This window comes from Equus asinus, chromosome 20 (genome assembly GCF_041296235.1).
Source record: "Equus asinus isolate D_3611 breed Donkey chromosome 20, EquAss-T2T_v2, whole genome shotgun sequence".
In the NCBI taxonomy this organism is placed as follows: domain Eukaryota; kingdom Metazoa; phylum Chordata; class Mammalia; order Perissodactyla; family Equidae; genus Equus; species Equus asinus.
The window spans coordinates 90,763,395-90,781,212 of record NC_091809.1 but is presented as its reverse complement, the minus strand read 5'-3'; the positions used below and the strand labels follow the sequence as shown (position 1 = coordinate 90,781,212).

At 37.8% G+C, this 17,818-nt stretch overlaps 1 protein-coding gene across 9 annotated transcripts in view; it reads left to right on the top strand.

The window, feature by feature from the left end:
• Window positions 1–415: 415 nt before the first annotated feature.
• LOC106825131 (interferon-induced very large GTPase 1-like) overlaps window positions 416–17,818 on the top strand; it is a 99,435-nt gene continuing 82,032 nt past the window's right edge. For 2 of the 9 annotated variants that reach the window (XM_044751639.2, XM_070490938.1), the window contains exon 1: window positions 498–749. The gene's annotated coding sequence lies outside the window, so the exon portion shown is untranslated. Of the gene's footprint in view, window positions 750–1,572; window positions 1,870–13,487; window positions 13,585–16,654; window positions 16,799–17,818 lie in introns of all 9 variants that reach the window. The other 7 variants (XR_011495847.1, XR_011495846.1, XR_006516021.2 and 4 more) reach the window with 7 other exon arrangements.

Here is a 17,818-nt window from a genome sequence, read left to right as displayed (position 1 = left end):
TCTAATATAAAAGATAGAGAACAGTGAAAGTCTCTCTTTCTTGTCGTGAACACACTATACGCTTTTAAAAGTTTAGGTCACTTTAGTGTTGAATCATCCAAATCAGCTATTACGGTATTGGAAACTTTGTTAATTTTCAAATCAACCACTGTAAACAAATAGCTAATTCTGGCATAAAGGTCTTTTGCAGGAAATAAAAACTGACGTGTTTCATTAGCACTGGGAACCTGCTTCTCTCTCTGTCCTTGGGTGACTTGAAAACTAGAACAGTAAGGCAGTTAAAGGACTTTCCCTGAGGAAGAAACTCTAATGTGCCCAGCTCTCTTCTCCCAGATTCCTTCCCTACCCTGTGTCTGTTGTGTTCATCATCCTGTGCTCAACCACCCTCACCATTAGTACACAAACACTCCCCTGCCCAACATTAGTCTTCTATCTGAAGTAAGTTTAAAATGGAGGAATCACAATGGAAAGAGAGAAGGGAAAGAAACAAAGGAGAAAGAAAGATGATTCCTTTTAATCGGGTGAATATTTTTTTTTAAAACCACAGTGACCAATAAAAACAAACTGAAACCAGTTTCTCACTTCTTGGTCAAAGGATAAGTTCAGCTCTCTCTGCCACAGAGGAATCTAAAGTCTGGGCTGGAGATGTGAGTCTGCAGCCTACCCGGCTCACGGAAGGAATCTACTCTGCCTTGTCTCTGTTTTCTCTGGAGCAACCTGAAGACAGGAGCACGGCCTCAAGGAGACAAGTAGGTGAAGAAAAAGGAGGGAAATGGGGTAGACAGACAGATACAATGACAGTCTCAGAGACTAAAATAGAAGCAGGAATTGGTGGGAATAGCCATAGAGAAGTGTCAGAGACACAAGCAGATTACATTATATTAGTAACACAAATATGAATCTGCCATCATCATTGTTCCAAAAAACAGCTACAAATCTGGGGGAAACGGAGTACAGTATCTAAACAGACAATGAAATAATTTGGTAACTTGTCTTATGAAATAAAAATAAATCCAGACTTAGGTAAAGAGAGACATTATTTGAAAGGATTATTGCAATAAGGGGAAGGACACTACGGCAATAGGGAAAACAATCCATCCATAGGGCTGTCAGCATCTCAAAGGTCAGGCAGAAAGGGATTTTCTTTATGGGGCAATGTCAACGAGGCTAGAAAGAACAGGTATGAAAAGAGTGGGATAATCAGGGAATGGTTTTCCCTGAGGTCTGCAGATTCTTAGGAGAGATCTTTAATGGGGAGTTGTGTTCTGGGTCAGGAGGAGGGTGGGTCAAAGTCCAGGGGCCTGGGGAAAGGAGAGAGGCTTAACTAATGTTCAGTCATGTTACAAACACTTTGTTTCAATTGATCAGTGGGAGAAATAGCTCAGCTAATCTCTTATGAGGTAAAGAATGGGAATTTAAAGAGTCTGTGTCTGACCTCATTATAAGTAAAAAAAGAGAGACAGGGGTGAGTCTTATCTGAGCCAGTCAAAGGGAAGGGTGGTTCTTTGCAGTCAGCTGTTTCCCAGAGGAGGAAAGGGTGGATGGATTTCTTCAACCATCACTGTCTTCCAGGAACAAAAGACTCAGGAAAAGCTTAACATTGTTATTATGATGAACATAAGGAAGAGGTGCTATTTTAACCACAGACAAGAGAGGCAGTAACTCCAACTGGAAGACAAATGGAAGGCTTCACAAATAAGGAGAAACTTGAACTGGGTCAGGAACAATAACTGGCTGTTCTAATAGCTAAATTGACATAAGACAGATTAACAGGAGAAGACAAAACTTAATTACGTACATACAGGAGGCGCATAAAGACATGAAGACTCAAAGGCCATCAGGCAATTGAGGCTTATATGCTATCCTGAGGTAAGGAGAAGTGGCTAAGAGTCTGGGCTTCAAAGGGCAGGAAAATGTTTACCAAATATTTGCTATGCCAGGCAGATAAGTCATTCTGATATAAAAACTATCTCTGGTAATAGCTCCCGTCTTGGTACAGTTCCCTTATCTAAATGCTTTCAGGAAGTTAAGGGAGAAGTAGAAACCTTTTCCTGAGTCTGTTGGATCTTAATTTCCTTCAGCTCAAAACAATCCACATGCAAAAGTGCACATTTTGGGGTGGCATACTCTGTTCCTCCTAAAAATACAGGGTTAAGAAAACTGTGAGGTTGAAGGAAGAAGGCAGAGTGTAGTTTCTAGGGAAAGGAAGTAAACTAGAAGATAGAGAAAGGAAAGAGAGAGGTTGTGAATGTCAGTAGGTTGATCGTTGCCAGATTAGGAGGGATCTTAAATGCCAAGGCCAAGTAATTTGATCATACCATAAACCAAGGAAGAGTTTCAAAGTTTTTTAAACAAGCAAATGATAAATACGAGTTTCAGGATGCAATGTGAAAGATGGACCATGACAGGGAGACAGATAAAGAGTTTCTCATACAGAGCAGTCAAATGAACAGGGCCAACTAATGCCCAATATTTGATAAGTATCCAACAGTGACCACAGTTTAGGAGAAGAAATAGGAAAAATGGGCTTGCAAGACATAAAAGGTGTCCACATCACGTTTTTCTTATCAAAGTTGTATGAATTCCCCCAACTGGCTAGAGCCAGGAATTTAGGATGAGTTTCTAATTGGAGAAGCCGTTCTCCATAGTTAGTCCAGCAAGTCCAAAGAACGGCTCCAAATACAAAAGGAATAAGATCTAGGATAGGAGGCAGAGACTAAGAGTCACACTAAAATTTTTTTCCTTTTTACTGAGGTGTGATTGACATATGACATATTAGTTTCAGTTGTATAACCTAATGATTCCGTGTATGTGTATATTGCAAAATGATCACCACAATAAGTCCAGTCAATGTCATCACCACACATAGTTGTAATCTTTTTTCTTGTCATGAGAACTTTTAAAGTCTGGTCTCTCAGTAACTTCCAGACATAAAATACTATACTGTCAACTACAGTCAACATGCTGTACATTACATCACCAGGATTCATTCATTTTATAACTGGAAATTTGTATCTTTTGACCTCTTTCACCCATTTTGCCCACCCCCCCACCTCCCATCTCTGGCAACTACCAATCTTTTTTCTGTTCTCTGAGTTCAGTTGTTTTCTGTGTTTGTTTGTTTTTTTGGTTTACACATACAAGTGAGTTCATAAGGTAGTTGTCTATTTCTGTCTGACTTATTTCACTTAGTATAATGTCCTCAAAGTCCATCCGTGTTGTCACAAATGACAAGATTTCCTTCATTTTTATGGCTGAATAATATTCCATTATATATTTACCACATTTTCTTTATTCATTCATCCATCAGTGGACACTTAGGTTGTGTCCGTGTTTTGGCTATTGTAAGTAATGTTGCAATGAACATGGGGGTTCAGATCTCTTCAAGTTAGTGTTTTTGATTCCTTCAGATAAACACTCAGTAGTGGAGAAGCAGGATCATTATATTTGATAAAAAAAAAGGATGGATACTGCATGAAGAGCCTAAAGCAGCTCATAATTAGCAGCAGAGTCACAATCCTCAAATACCTATTCTCTAACCACACGATTAGAAGTAGCCTCAAGTTGCTCTCCATCTCACTACCTGATAATTTCTTTCCTAGCACTTAAAACAATCTGAAATTATTTTGCTTATTCAAGTATTTACAAGCTCATGGTCGACTTCCCTCCACTAGAATGTGAACTCGCCAAGGGCAGAGATTTAGCTTGTTTTATACATCAATAAACCCACAGCACCTAGAAAATTTCCCAGCATGCTGAAAGCCCTCAATAAATACCTGCAGAATAAATGCTGGAATTTTTAACGTAACTTTGCCAAAGCCTCTGATCCATGGTCCTTGTATGGTCTAGTTCACTCAAAGGCACATTATCATAAGGAGTACAAGAGAGGAGAGATAGTCAACAAAGAGAAGTTTCTGAGATTGAGCAGGATGAAAGTTGGAGAGGCTCCTGGACTAGGTGATTAGAATGTGAGTATCAGGCTTATGGAGAATTTTTCTAGAAAAAGATGAGGGCAGAACTGAGACTAAATAATGAGAAGTCAATGAGATGCCTTCATCAACAAACATTTATCGAGCCAGAAGTGCCAAATTTCAAATACTTTTTTGAGAACTCTGGCAATAAAGGGAACATAAAGAAGATAAAATCTTATAGAGGAGGCAGGATCCAATCTGCATTTCAGTGGAATGTGAGGACTTGAGCATGTTTTCTGGTCCAAAGAGAAGCAACCATGAAAGTAAGATATTCAAGATATTTTAGCCTCAAGACACAGAAAACAAGACCCAAGAGGCAATGAATAAGAGCAGGATTTAGAGGACGGAGTTATTATTGCAAAGATATTAGGGACACTTCATCCCTAGGGACAGGAGGGAAAAACACAAGAACGGAATTAGAGTCTCAATTTGAAGGTAAAAATATTTGCAGATGAGAAAAATCTGACCACATGGGTTCTACATTCTCTAGAATTAGAAAGTGAGGTCACCAAATCTGAGAGAGTCTCAACTAATTCTCTGATGTAACTTTCCTGTACTCCTAGCCCCCTGCCTAAGTTTCTGGATTGTGGGTTTGAGGGACCCTCTCAGATCTTTCTTATTTCCCTCTCTAACCCCATTGTCTAACACAGTGTCTGGCACTTAGAAGGAGATCAATAAGTGTGTGTAAATTGATGTAAAATTATGAAGATGTGGTGTCTGATTATGGGGGTGTGTGTTAAGGAGATTAGAGTCAAAGAGGACTCTCTTTGGGGCCTGAGACACTGGGAAGATGAGAATAGAATGAGTGTGTTGAGGAAACAAAGGAAGAAGAGATTTGGAAAGAAGGTGGTGAGTGCAATTTGGAATGCATTTATTTAATTTCCACCTCATGGGCCCCTGCTTGTGAGAACCACATATCTGTCCCAGGCTGGCCCTGGACTGGTTTCATTCCCTCGAGCTCCCAGAGAATCAACTTTCATCTTTACTCTTTTTAATTATCCATGAACATTCTCCAAGCACTTGGCTGTTCCTAGTTCAGGTCCCAGTTCAGTTCCGCTCTGTCCTCAAAACAACGCCTCCTGCTTCAACTGTAGCTAAGAGATTTACTACTAATCACTAGGTACATAAGGACAAAAAATGTAAATAGTAAGGAAACTAAAACATTCTTTCCCTGCTGTGTGGCTTCAGAGTACTTCAGGTAAAGTCCTAGAAACCTCACCAGTCTGAAAGCAAATTAGAATAATTTGAATGTAAACTGGTCTCAGAAATGTCATGTCTAAATGTGAGCATATATTTCCACATAAAAGGGCCTTGTGTTTTCCAATGAAAAGTCTCATAGAAGGTGGTATCATGTGACTTCCTTTATCTGGGCTTAAAATTAATGTTTTTAGTTTTCTATGTCAACTTTATTGAAAAGTCATTTGTGCACAATAAAATGCACCCATTTAAGGTGTACATTTTGATGAATTTTGCCAAGTGGAAACCAGTGAAACCTTGAAGCCATTCTCAAAAGTAAGATACAAAACAATTTCGTCATCCCAAAAGATTCCTAGGGCCCCTTTGCAGTCTCTCTCTCCCTCTGCGCCAACCCCAGGCAACCACTGATGTGCTTTTGTTACTATAAACTAGTTTGCATTTAATATAAATATAATAATACTATATGTATTATTTTCCGGATGAGTTCTTTCACTCAGCATTATCATTTTTAAACTCAAATATGTTGTTGCATACATGAGTAGTTATCTGTTTGTATTGTTGAGTACTATTTCATTGTATAACATATTTTGTTTCTCTATTTACCTATTGATGGACATTTAGGGTATTTCTAATTTGGGGCTATTATGAAAAAAGCTGCCCTGAGTATCTATACAGAAATCTTGGTGTGGACATATATTTTTATTTCTCTTAGGTAGATACCGGGAAGTAAAATGTCTAAGTCGTATGGTAGGTGCATATTTAACTTTGAAGAAATTGCCAAACAATTTTCTAAAGTGGTTGCTAACAACAGTATCTGAGAGTTCTAGTTGCTCTACACCCTCCTTGACATTTGATATTGTCAGTCTTTTTAATTTAAGCCACTCTAATGAGCGTGTAGTGTTATCTCGTTGCAGTTTTACTTGGCATTTCCCTGATGACTGATGATGCTGACCATCTTTTCATGTTCTTGTTGACCATTCAATATCTCCATTTTTGAATTCTATCTTTAAACTTTTTGCACAGTTTTGTGCAAAAAATTGCATTTCTTACATATTATTGGCCTGTAAGAATCTTTATATAATCTACATACCAGTCTTTTGTAAGATATATGAGTTGCAAGTATTTTCTTCCATTCTTTAGTTTGCCTTTAATTTTCTTAATGGTAGTTTTCAAAGAACCAAAATTTTTCATTTTGATTAAGTCTAATTGATCAATTTTTTCTTTACGGCTCATGATTTTAGGGTTCAAAGAAAGTTTTGCCTACTGCAAGTCCATGAACATTTTTTTACTATGTTTTCCTCTAGAAGTTTTATGTAGTTTTTACATTTAAGCCTTTGGTCTATTTTGAGTTATTTTGTGTGTGGTGAGAAGTAGGGTCAATTCATTTTTTTCCACATGGATATCGAAATAGCCCAGCAGCATTTGTTGAAAAGACTTTTCTTTCCACTTTGAAAATCAATTTACCGTATATGTATGTCTATTTCTGGACTCTCTGTTCTATTCCATTTCCAATGACGTACATCTATCCTTTCACTAATACTATATTGTCTTGTTCATTGTTGCTGTATAGGAAGTCTTGAAATCAGACAACGTAATGATCTCTTTCTTTTTTTTTTGTTTACTGTGCACACCCAAACCACACAGGCATATGTAATTTTCTTAGATCAAAAGAGTCAAAAACCAAAATTCGTAACTATCCCTGAAAGAAGACATCTTGGGTTATGAATTTCTCAAAGTTTCTTGGCAGTTTCAGCAACTTAGTATTAACAGTTTTCATGAAATTTACCAAGATAGAGATCAATACGGATTAGAAAAATGAACTATCGTCTAAGCTTTTATAACATCTACTTTCTGAGCTCTATCCCTTTTCCAGGCAAATTTATGCTGATACAGCTGAGAGGTCTATTCTCCCCTTTCTTCCTCTTGACTGACACAACATCAGATCCTGAGGTAGTGTAGCAGTTAGAAAGGAAATTTTGATTTGTGGGATGTCGGGGAAAATCTCTGAATATAAGTTCTTATCTCATGCAATGTTCTGGCACATGAGTGTCCACGTTACTTTATCTATGTGTTTCTTAAACCACAAGAAATTAAAGAAAGAACTATGTGCTCCTTTTTAGAAGGGATAAGTCAGTTAATAACAAGCCTGTGCCTACCTGCCAGTCTCTGAAAATCACCACTTCCTACTAGCCTGAACCTTATCCCAAAGGGCTACAACTCTTTCTCTACTCCAGGCCAACTGTACCTTCAAACCTATCTCAGACTGATCATGCCCAGGCTTCTCAGACAGCTCAAGAAATAAGTTTCAAGTTCTCAATAGGCTTTTCTATATAAGATCTGAGATGGCCTGCTTTCTGTTAATGTGATTACAAAAGACTTGAAACTAAATACTATAAACCATTTGCCTACAACATTACTTAATTGAAAAGGACACCAGTTAACTTGACTGTGCTCCTGGGGACAAAATAAAGACTGCTTTGATCCTGCTCCTGGTCTTTTGATCCGTCCTCCATCTGCCAACGACTTCACAAACCATAGAGACCATCATCCCATCAGCATAGAGCCTACTAGGATTTACAGCTCAATGGAGTATCACAAATTGAATGACCATGTTAGCATGCCCAGGTGGAGTATTAGAACACTACTTGTATCCCAGAACAATCTCTCATCTCCCTGTCCACTTGTCATCATTAACCCTCTGCTTCCCAAAAGTTTACACTAGTCACTATTCAGACCTCTAATACTATAAGTTAATTTTGCCAGTTTTTTTATCTTTCTTTATGGGGAATCACATTGTATGCATTCTTTTGTATTTGGTTTCTTTCTCACAGCTTAAGGTTGTGAGATTCACCCATATTGTTGTGTGTAGCTGTGATATTTGTTTTCATGGTTGTATAACATTCTGTTGTATGAATATGCCACAATTTGGTTACCCATTTGACTGTGAATGCACATTTGAGTTATTTCCAGTTTATGACTTTCACAAGTGCTGCTATTAACATTCTACTGGATATGTCTTGATGCATATGTGCACACAGTTCTATTGGTACATACCTAGAGATGGAAATCTTGGCTTATTTCTGTCATTTTTCAATGCATCTTCACAATTTCTTGTTTTGTTGTATTTTTTTCTTTCCTTCCTTTGTGATACTGATGAGATTTCATTAATTAATTTCATTATTACATTAGTTAGGATATAATCACCCTTTTTATGTCATAACTAACCTCCATTCTTACCCAATACATTCAAAAACAATTTTCTATCAATTTTGCACATATTCATTCTTCACAACCACCACTAACACACACACCAACACACACACACACACACACACTCCTCATCCAAACCATTTCCTATATTGAACCAGCTGAAATTGTAATTACAAATTGCTCTCAATTTTTAAATTATACAATAATAATTTTTTAAACTAATAGTTTTACTTTTTCCTTTACTAATTTGATTGACATATAATCTTAGTTTCCAAATCGTATTCCTTAAGCATATTAAAAATAACGCTGTAATATCATGTAGTATCTCATGCTGTTGCTGAGAAATCTATCAGTCTTCTTTTAACTTATCTATAAATAACACGGTTTGTTCATTTGTTTAATCTTTAAACCCTTAATTTAAGAATATGAGAATATATCTAAACAGAATATTTGTTATTATTGTTAATTCTGTTCAACATTTGATGCATATTTTCATTATGAAGAATCAGGTCATACTGTATATCTGGGAAATGTTCTTCTATTGTTTTTTGAAAACTTTTCTGCAGTATTCTATCTGATCTCTCTTTCTGTAAACGTATTAGAGTCAGTCAGATGTTGGCAGCACTTCTGGATCTAGCCTACATGATTCCTTGAAGAGATATATAGCTAGTTATAGTCTTTTGTATTTCTTTATCCTTTGAAACTAAATCCTGAAAAATCCCTCAGTTGAACATTCTAGAATAGCAACTGAACCTTCAGGTGTATTCATTCAAATATTCATCCAGAAAGAATATTTCAGTTGGAAACTAGGAAGCAAAATGTCTCCGATGATGTACTTTCATGTCCAGTCCATCTGGAATGGCAAATTTATTTTTTACATATTTTCTCCACTAAAAATGTCTCCTCAGAAGCGTGTTTTTTCAAACTGTGATTGACCATTTGGCAGCATTTATAAAGTGAAATTTGGGATGTTTATAAAATGACAGTTCCTGAGCAATAAGCTAGAACTTCCGTGTCAGAATCTCAGTGAGTGGGGCTGTGAATCCACGTCTTTAAGACATCCTCAGGTGATCATTATGCAAAATCAAGATTGAGAACAACTACTTTGAAATATTAACTCACACTTTTGACTCTAAATTGGCTTAAAACAGGGTCTAGTTCAGTCAGGCAGAGGAGTGAAGACATTACAATCTTTAACATCTCCATTAATTTGTTGCCAATTTTGCCTTTCTTTGAATAAACCGATGCCTACTTTCAATCCAGCCTCATAATTTGGCATTCAGATAGACCAAAACTGTATGATATGCTAGGAGGGTAAACCATTATCTAATTCTTTCCAGCATCCCAAAGTTTGGGCAAATAATCTATCTCCAGCACACAAATCCTTGTCTGTAGGCAACAGGAAAGTTGACAAGAACTAAGGAACATTTTTGCTTCTCCTCTTCCGTCTTCCTACCACCCATGTCTCTACTTCTTCCTCACTTACACAACCCTAGCACCTGCTCTGAGGCACACAAAGCTACAAAGAATGGCTTGTTGCCTTTGGAAACTATCAGAACAAGTGCCTGATACACAGGTCTCAGATATATACACTATTTTATAAGTATAATATACACAATATTTTATAAAACACACTATATTTTATAAGTATTTTTCTTAGAGAATATCAGATACTGGGATAAGCACTTTATATTTTGTCACTTGAAATGCAGATGAGGGTACCTTGATTCAAGCCCTATACAATGCCCTCTCCTTGCTTTGAGCCAATAGAATGAGGCAAAGGAGAAGGGATTTTTCAGATGCAATCAAGGTCCCAAATTATTTGATTTTAAGTTTACTAAAGGAAAGTAATCCTGAGTGGGCTTGGCATAATCAGGTGAAAGCCTTTAAAGGAAAGGTGGGGATCTTCTGTAGGTCATATAATTTTCTCTTCTGCTGGGTTGAAGAAGTAAGCTTCCATGTCCAAAGAAGGCCTATGGAGAGGGCCATGTGGCAACGGACACTGGGCAGGATCCAGGAGCTGAAAGCAGCTCCAGGTGACAGCCAGCAAGAAAATGGGACCTCATCCTACAACCATAGGAAACGAATTCTGCCAACATGTGTAAGGTTGGAAGCAGCTTTTCTCCAGTTGAGACTCTAAAGGAGAATACAGCTCAGTCAACACCTAGATTGCAGCCTTGTGAAACTTTGAGCAGAGAACCCAGCTAAGCCATGCCGGACTCCTGACAGAAACTTTGATACAGTGTGTGTTGTTTTACGATAATAAGTTTGTGGTAACCTATTATACAATGATATAAAAATAATACAGATTTGATACCTAGAAGTAGGATGCTGCTGTATGTCTCCTAGAGAGAAAAGCAGGTCTCACAGTTTACATGTTTCTTAGAGCAGCTTGTCAGAGCTTTGGAATCAGGCAAATAAGCAGAGACTAGGTGAATTTGAAGAACATGATAAAGAAAGCCTAAATTGCATTGAATAAACTGTTAGTAGAAATCTAGACTTTAAGGATGCTGCAGTGAGAGTCCAGAAGAAAGTGAGGAGCATGTTATTGGAAACAAGAGGAAGGGGATCCTTGTCATGCAGAGGCAGAAAGCTTAACAAAAATACATCCTAAAGTTATGTATGAAGCTAAACTTATAAACTGGTTGTATAGTTAAGCGGACTTCCAAGTGAAGCGTTAAAGGTGCCTCCTGCTTTCTTCTTGCTGCTTATGATAACGTGTGAGAGGAGAGACAAATTGAGGAAAGAATTGTTAAAAAGAAACCAAGGCCTCATAAGTCAGAAATTTCTCGGCCTCTCCAAAAGGTCAAATGAACTAGAATGTCATGAATCTCTCCTGGGTATGACAGTCCAATCTTCTGCTAAAACCTCAGAAAAATCCAAAGGTAGAGTAAACAGGCACAAAAATGACTCTTCGATGTGCCCTCCTGGTGGCGTAGTGGTTAAGTTTGTGCACTCCGCTTCGGCAGCCTGGGCTTCATGGGTTCGGATCCCAGGCTTGGACCCACAGACCACTCATCAAGCCATGCTGTGGTGGCATCCCACATACAGACTAGATGAAGAGGGACAATCTTCCTCAAGCAAAATGAGGAAGATTGGCAATAGGTTTCAGCTCAGGGCCAATCGTCCTCACCAAGAAATAAAAGGCTATTCCAAAGAATAAAGATTTGCCTTACAGATATCAATCAAACTAGATATCCTCTAGGAAGCTTAAGGGCACTGTCCCCTAGCCAGCTCACCAGGAGACCAAGATTTAGAAGGGCTTATCTGAAAAAGATCTATGGATGTGGCTTTTGTCTAATGAAGTGAACCCCATTGAAATCTATAGAAGATCCACAAAGTTCTTGAGAAAGTTAGCTCAGCAGAAACACTAACAGTTGTTGCTGAGTGGAGTGTTCTGTATATGTCTGTCAGGTTTAGTTGGTTTAGAGTATGAGTCAAATCCCCTATTTCCTCATTGATCTTCTATCTAGTTGTTGTATCCATTATTGAAAGTATGGCATTGACATTTATAATCATTTTAGAACTGTCTTTTTCTCCCCTCAATTCTCAATTCTTGTTTCATCTATTTTGGAGTTCTGTTATTAGGCGCATGGGTTTAGAACTGTTATATCTTCTTGATGGATTGACACTTTTATCAATATTTAACGTCCTTTCTTGCCTCTTGCAACAATTTTTGACTTAAAGTCTATCTTCTCTGATGTTAGGATAGCCACTTCAGCTATCTTTTAGTAACTATTTCCCGGAATGCCTTTTTCCATCCTTTCACTTTTGACCTATTTGTCTTGGATCTAAAATGAGTCTCTTGTAGACAGCGTACAGTAGCATTCTGTTTTTTAATCCATTCTGAGAACCTTCGCCTTTTAATAGGAGAGTTTAATTCATTTATATTAATTTTTGATAAAGGACTTATTTCTCCCATTTTGCTTTGTTTTTACATGGCATATTTTTTCTCTTCCTCAATTCTTCTGTTACTGCCTTCTTATTTGACCTTTTGTAGTGTACCATTTTGATTTCTTTCCAGTTTCCTTTTCTGTATTTTTTTTTAGTTATTTTAGCATTGGGTGTGCTGGAACTTCTAAGTAACCTCCTAAATCTGTAACAATCTATTTTGAATTAATACTACATTAGCAAAATTCTGATCCTACACTGTTCCATCTCTCCCCATTTATGTTATTGTGTCACAAATTTCATCTTTATACATTGTGTGCCCATTTAACACAGATTTATAATTATTGTTTTGTGCATTTGTCTTTTCAATCAAATTGGAAAAGAAAATGGAGTCACAAACCAAAAATACACTAATACTGGCTTATATTTTCCTGAATAGTTACCTTTACTTGTGTTATTTCTTCATATGCATTCAAGCTGCTGTCTAGTGTCCTTTCATTTCCACCCAAAGGACTCCCTTTACCCTTTTCTATTAGGTATATCTACTAGTGATGAACTCTCTCAGCATTTGCTTATCTAGCAATGTCTTAATTTCTCTTTTATTCGTGAATGATGATTTTGCCAGGTATAGGATTATTGACTAAGCGTCTTTTTTCTTTCAGTACTTTAAATATGTCATCCCACTGCCTTCTGGCCTCCATGGTTTGCTGAGAAATCTGCTTTTATTCTTATTGAGGCTTGCTTGTACATGATGACTCACTTCTCTTTTGCTGATTTCAAGATTCTTTCTTTGTCTCTGGCTTTTAAAAGTTTTATTTTAATGTGTCTCAGTGTGGATCTTTTGTGTTTGTGATTTTTGGAGTTCATTGAGCTTCTTGAGTGTGTAGATTCATGCATTTTATCAAATTATGACTTTTTAGGCCATTGTTCTTCAAAATTCTTTTACATCCCTTTCTCTCCCTCTTTTCCTTCCGAGGTCTCATATCCCACAAGTTTCATAGGGTCTCTTCATTTTTCTTCATTCTTTTGTCTTTCTGCTCCTCAGATTAGATAATTTAAATTGACGAATCTTTAAGTTCTCTGATTTTAATTCTGTCTGCTCAAATCTGATGTTGAAATTCTTAGTGAATTCTTCATTTCAGTTATTCTACTATTAACTCCAAAATTTTTGTTCCCTTTTTATAATTTATATCTCTTAATTGATGTTCACTATTTTAGGGACATTGTTCCTCTGGCATCCTTCAACCCTGCCCATGGTTGCTTTAGACCCTGTTAATGAAAATAATCCATAACCAATCTACAAATGAAAATTGAGGTGAGTTTATTATGAGTCAGATCTGAGGAGTAGCTTAGCCAGGGGCCTTCCTTCCCCAAGGAAGGCAGGGCACCAAAGAAGTGGCGGTGTACAGCGTGGTTATATATCACCAAAGAGCATGTATCACATATGATTGAAATGCCCCCTTTACAATAGTCACAAGATTGCTCTGTTGGCCCAGCAATTGATGGACACAGCAGGTAGTAGGTCTGTTTTCCTGGTGGTGATAGCAGGTAGCCTGTCTGTTGTCTTGAGCTGGGTGGTCACAGGGTGGGCACAGTAATCAATTCCTAGCCTGGGGAGAGATGCTTAGCCTTAAGGAAATGCCAATGTGGGGAAAGTTGCATCTTTATCTTAAAGCCATTTGTTCTTGTCTTTGGGACATAGCAAATGCTTACAGCAGATATACAATGCATGCTAAATGGCCATGTCAGGCCCTTTTGGAAAAAAAAAATTAGATTTAGTTTTAGACCTTCCTCATATACTCCAATATATCCTATTGCTTGCCATTTATTTATCAACTCTTTGAGCATATTTAAGCCAATTTGCTTAAAGTCCTTGCCAAGTAAGTCCTATGACTTACTTCCTCATGGACAGTTTCTGTTAATTTTTCTGTGTACAGCCCATGTTTTCTTGATCATTTGCATGCTCTTTAATTTTGGTTGAAATGGACAATGTGAATATTATAATGTGGTAATTCTGGAAACCATATTCTTCCTCATGCTCAAGGTTTGTTTTTGTTGGTTGCTGTGGGTTGTGAATGTCTGTTTAGTGTCTAGTCTACTTTTTTCTTTAGAGACTGTACTTGTGATGTGTAGTCCCTGAAATGTGTTCCTTTAGATTATGATCAGCTCACGTCTATAGAGATTACCTTGAATGCTTGAAACAAACAAAACCTTCTCTTTGCATATTGACTCAGTGTTTAGCATTCTTTTGATGCTCCGCCAGACCCTTTACAAGTCTGCCTTAGGTTTCACTTTCTGCTTATCCTGAGTCTAAATGTCAGTTAGAGGCAAAAGCTTAGGGTCTTCTCAAGAATTTTCTGAGCATATATCCTCCCCTGAGGTTGCACTTGGCTTTCTAAATTTCTATGAACAGGGAACTTTTTAACGTTTGATTTCCAGACAAAATCTCTCTCCACAGGCTTTCCTCCCAGGTTTTCAGCATGTCTGTTGTTTATCTCAACATTAATCTCTTCTCCCAGACAGTAGAGGTTGTTCATTTATTTACCTTCTTTGTTTTCAAGGAATGTCCCCCAATTGGCTGATTTTCTGCCCTGAGAAAGTTCTGTGTTAGGCAAAACAAAGGCAAAACTGCCTGTTATCAGTCATTTAGATAGCCCTGTGACAGATCCAAACAGACAAACCCAATTCTTTGAGAACAAGATCTGTTCCCCCTTTGGAAGCAGGACCAGGGTCCTACACTGGGGATGTGGGATGACATGTTCAAGACCTCCATCAAGCAGGAGAGGAGGGTGGGCCAAAGGCAAGTAAAAAGACCATAACACTCCCCTCCCATTTTTAAGTTGCCTTTTTCTTGATTCAGCATTCATTTTGTTGCTGTAAACTTTTGACTATTTTCCAAAGTCTCAACAAGGTTGATTCCTTTTTTTTTTTTTTTTAAGGATTGGCACCTGAGCTGACATCTTTTGCCAATCTTCTTTTTTCTTCTTCTTCTTCTCCCCAAAGCCCCCCAATACATAGTTGTATAGTTTAGTTGTAGGTTACACTGGTTGTGCTACGTGGGATATCTCCTCAGCATGGCCTGATGAGCCGTGCCATGTCCACGCCTGGGACCAGAACCTGCAAAGCCCCAGGCTGCTAAAGCAGAGCATGCGCGCTTAATCACTCGGCTGCGGGGCTGGCCCCAACAAGGTTGATTCTGATGTTTTTTCTCTTGCTTGTTTATTGTTCCAGAAGAAGGCTGGGCCCTTGGATTTATTTCTCCCTTTATTTTTGCTTATGTGAATCTTATATAATGTATTTTTCCTAATGGCCGTGCTGAAGAAATGCCTTACAAAATTCCTGAAAATGTAACAATTGGTTCTCATGAGCCAGTACAAGCTGGTCCCTGCATACCATTGGAATATATGGTCACTGAGGGCATAACAGATGTTTGCAGAGGTCACTGAGAAAGCATTGAGACAGTGTCTATAGGAAAGGTCCCCCAACTCAGCCAAGGTAAAATGACCCATGATTGAGATTTTATTCCTCCCTAAAAATGCTCTCGGACTCTTTTGTAACCCTCCTATCTACTGTTCTCTTCTGCATCTAACCCTTTTCTGATCTTGATGATAGCTTCTCACAGAATATGATGGACTCACACCTGCTTTAACTCTTTAGGAGCCTAAAGTTCTTAGGCACCTTTTAGCAGGCAAAGTAATGGAAGATTTCAGTGTTCCTGTATGATAGATGTCAAATAATATCCAAAACCAAACTTTTGTGGAAGAAAACGCAAGCACAAAAATTTCATAGGCTCTATTGTAATGTTAGACATGCCTAATTATAGTTATAATTAGGGTGATATTATGTAAAAACAGTAGTGACCAAGCAAAAATGTTTGCTTCTAGGAACATAAAAGAAACTTAGAGAGATAAAATTGAAATTCCAAGAACGAAGGCCAGACAGGATCTATAATCCACTGCCACATTTCCTTATAAGGAAAAGTTTTCTATCTTTGCCAAAGCACTGCTGACTTAAAAGGAATAAAAATAAAAAGCATTGTTTCTGGAAAATGAAAGAGAGACAGGAAAATAAAACTGAAAGCCTTTCCACAGCAGTGGGTAGAAGAGAGGAGAAAGTGTTGCAGACAGCTGGGTAATGGAATGGACTTACATGCATGATGCCTCACCCAAGGTCACACGCACACATACATACACACATACACAACCAGGACAACCCACTTTGTATTTAGTAGTCTTCTTCTTATTATGATTTTTAAACTTGAGTCGTGGTTAAACGCATAATTCAAGATCCTTGGGCCTTAACAAGATAATAAGAAACATTAAGCAGGGTGGAACCAGTTTTTTTACTTCCTGACCTTATTTAAACTCAAGCCCTCTGCCACACAGGAAGCCAAAGCCTGGACTAAAGCTGTGAGCCATAACTCTAAAAGACTCAGGGAAGGACCCTGCTCTATATCCACATTTCTCTGGAAGAACCTGAAGATAGGAGCTGGCCTGAAGGAGACAAGTAGATGAGAAAGAGAGAAAAAGGTAAAAGAACTGACACAGAGACTGAAAAAGAAACAATGATAAAAAAAAGCCAAAAGGAACAGAGACACAAGGATAGATTGTAAGACTTGCTATGGACAAAATATGAATTTGACATGGTCAGTGGCCCGTAATAGCTACAAGTATGAGAAGAAGGGTAGTAGATGATCTAAAGAGATATTTAAGAAATAGTTTGAAAATCTGTGTAATATATAAGCACGAGGTACTATTGATAACATAGCAAAAAGAGCTACTAACCCAACCTAGAGGATTCATGGAAGGCTTCACAAATAAGGAGAAACTTGAACTAGGTCAAAAGGAATACAGAGCACCTGGCAGAGACAGTGGGGAGAGGCTCGTGCAATGTAATATTTAGAGTCAAGAAATGCCATGAGAATAAAGGAAGATGGCGGAATGTAGTTTCTAAGGGAAGAGAGTGAGGTAAGTATTAGGAAAAGGAAAAGGAGTGATTGTGAAAGGAATTGTCAAGATTGGTTTTCATTAAATTATAAAGGTCTTAAATGCCACGGTAAGTTTTAATTTTATCACAAGGCAATTGTGGTAGAGTTTTCACTCTATCACACCATAGAGTGAAGAGTTTTCAATAGGGTAGTAAATGATTGGCATGGGTATCCAGGTGTTCCAGCACCATTTCTTGAAAAGACTATCTTTGCTCCATTGTATTGCCTTTGTTCCTTTGTCAAAGGTCAATTGATTATGTGTGTCTCTTTCTGGGCTCTCTGTTCTGTTCTATTGATCTATTTATCCTTTCTTTCACCAATACATACTGTCTTGATTACTGTTTCTTTATATTAGGTCTAGTAGTCAGATGGTGTCAGTCTTCCAACTTTGTTCTTCTCTTTCAATATCGAGTTAGTTATTCTTGGTTTTTGGCTCTCCATATAGACTTTAGAATCACTTTGTCAATAGCCTTAAAATAATTTGCTGGGATTTTAATAGGGATTGCTTTGATCCCATACAGAAAGCTGGAAAGAACTGAGATCTTGAAAATATTGAGTCTTG